The sequence below is a fragment of the Hordeum vulgare genome, chromosome 7H (genome assembly GCF_904849725.1).
Source record: "Hordeum vulgare subsp. vulgare chromosome 7H, MorexV3_pseudomolecules_assembly, whole genome shotgun sequence".
Lineage (NCBI taxonomy): Eukaryota > Viridiplantae > Streptophyta > Magnoliopsida > Poales > Poaceae > Hordeum > Hordeum vulgare.
The window spans coordinates 628915366-628918039 of NC_058524.1; positions in this window are offsets into that span (position 1 = coordinate 628915366).

The following is a 2674-nucleotide window of genomic DNA, read 5'->3' on the forward strand; positions in this document are numbered from 1 at the left end:
TTCCACTACATCAACCGCGTTCACTAACGCTTCTGCTGTACGATCTACAAGGGTACGTAGATCACTCATCCCCTCTCGTAGATGGACATCACCATGATAGGTCTTCGTGCGCGTAGGAAAATTTTTGTTTCCCTTGCGATGTTCCCCAACACCCCTCCCTCTGGTGCCTTGATGTCCCACAAGCGTATGGGATCCCAACAGTTTTCGTTCATTCATTCCCGAGTGCATTACACCAAAATGTCTAGCACACGGGAACGAAGGAGAAGTGACCCCCACGACAATAGTCGGGATTCTTCCTCTCTCATATTTCGACCATTGGTGATGGTCGCTACTCCTCCTTTCCCTAGTGCATTACAAATATCTAGCACAAGGAAAAAAGGAGAAGCGACCCCCACGACAACAGTCGGGATTCTTCCTCTATCTAGCACACAAGGAAAATAAGGAGAAGCGACCGCCACGACACCTAAAGTCAACTCGTTCCATAAATCGAGCAATGACATAGAAAAATGCCCTATGTCTTGTCGGAATATCATTGAATTCCCGTTCTGGCAAATCACAAGCACTCGATGTGTCCTATATTGTAGCTCAAGTCATGCTAAAATTCATGAAAAAAAATCCGCAACACCTTTACTAAAGACAGGACATATCGAGCGCCTGAAATTTGCCGGAACGGAAACGAATCAACATTCTGGCAAAACAAGAACACCAAGACATCCTCTATATTCAGAATGCATCATCATCGACATCAATGACATGGTGACTAGCACTAGCATTTTCATCATCGACATTTCCAACACATTATCATCTGTATCAACAACATGGGGATATGGCTATTCTCACCTAGAGGTCTTAGGGGGTCGGCGATGGGGACGACTGTGGGGATGAGGCATGGGCAAATACTTGATTTCTGCATAAACAAAATATATTCTATCAACATGTATTTGACTAGTATTAACAAATATGACATGTTCATTCTAGAAAATGAGTAAATAGTTTCAGGATCACTAGAAACTATCAACTATGTCTAAATATAATATACTAAAACCCTAGTAATAATTCAGTTAACTAGAAACTATCAACTAAACGCTAGAAACTATCCTAAATCAAAGTGTTATATATGAACAGAGGCTTATATCAACTAAAAAGTATCAACTATGTCTAAATTTTTACTAATCAGTTAATCATACTAAATCGAAATTGTGATATATCAACTACAAACTATTAATTAAATCAAAATGTTGCATATCAACAAGAAAATATCAACTAGCCTACTAAATCAAAATGTAGCAGGGAGGAGGGGTTGTGGATGGAGGAGGGAGGATGGAGAAGGAGGGCGACTGAAGGAGGGAGGAGGGGCCGGCCCACGACGAATGGAGGAGTGGAGGGAGGACGGAGGAGGTGGGGCGGGGAGGAGGGGCGACTGAAGGAGGAAGGAGGAAAGAGGACGGAGGAGGAAGGCGGAGCGAGGAGGGGCCGACCGGTGGCGAATGGAGGAGTGGAGGGAGGATGGAGGAGGTGGGGCGGGGAGGAGGGAGGCGGGAGGAGGAGGGACGACTGAAGGAGGGAGGTGGAAAGAGGACGGAGGAGGAAGGCGGAGCGAGGAGGGGCCGACCGGTGGCGAATGGAGGAGTGGAGGAGGACGGAGGAGCTGGGGCGGGGAGGAGGGAGGAGGGGGAGGATTATCGAGTCCAGGGAGGAGGGGGAGGTGATGGAGGCAGAGGGACGAGGGGTAGGCGACGACGGCGGCGAGCTGCGGGGGGCAAAGGGACAATGCGAGGGGGAGTGAGGGGCTAGGAGTGAGGAAGAGGGAGGGAGCACACGGGGTGGATAAGGTGGGCATAGCAGCATCGCGGGTTGGTGCCAAACGCTACAGCTAAGTAGAATAGCAGCAGCGCTAATTTAGGAAGGGCGCTACTACTATACCTAGCCTGTCGGGAATAGTGTGGCAATTATAGTAGTAGCGCGGTTTATAACTGTCACGCTATTGATATGAGTTTATTAGTAGCGTTGTTAAGCAGCAGCATCGCCTCTTTTTAAAAAGCGCTACTGGTTAACTTTGGTGTATAAGGTTTTCTCTAGTAATGAAAGTGAATCAATTTCTCTCTTGCCAGATTTCCCAATAGACAAGAACCAACATGGACCTGATTGCTCGCATTTCCCTCTCTCGCTGGGCCCATGATTATCTTGAATTTGGCTAAGTTTGAATTTTCATCGTTCCAAAGTTGCAGAGTTAAAGCAACATAGCCACTCCATCACCACGCGGCACTCCTTGTTATCCTTCGCTTGGACATTGCCCAAGAGTCCAGACAACTCTCTACGTACTATGGAGGAAGACCTACGGTCCAGGCTCAAGAGCGTGCCTCCAAAAGAAAAAATTGTTACCTTACGCAGGGGGACACAAATACCAGAAAATTTCATCAGCAGGTTAACGCAATTAAGGAGGGAAAAAATTCACATTCATCAGCTCAAAGCACAACCTTGGTTGGTGACGCAGCATGAGCAAAAGGAGCACCATGTCCAGGAGCACTTCTCCAATGTGATGGGCAAGGGGACGCCGCGATCCATGGAATTTAACTGGGAGGAGCTCAACTTGATACCATATTGTTAGGACATATTTCTCTTTCATGGTTTTGCAGATTGATGACAACACGTTTTGCTGCCTAATTAACCGTTT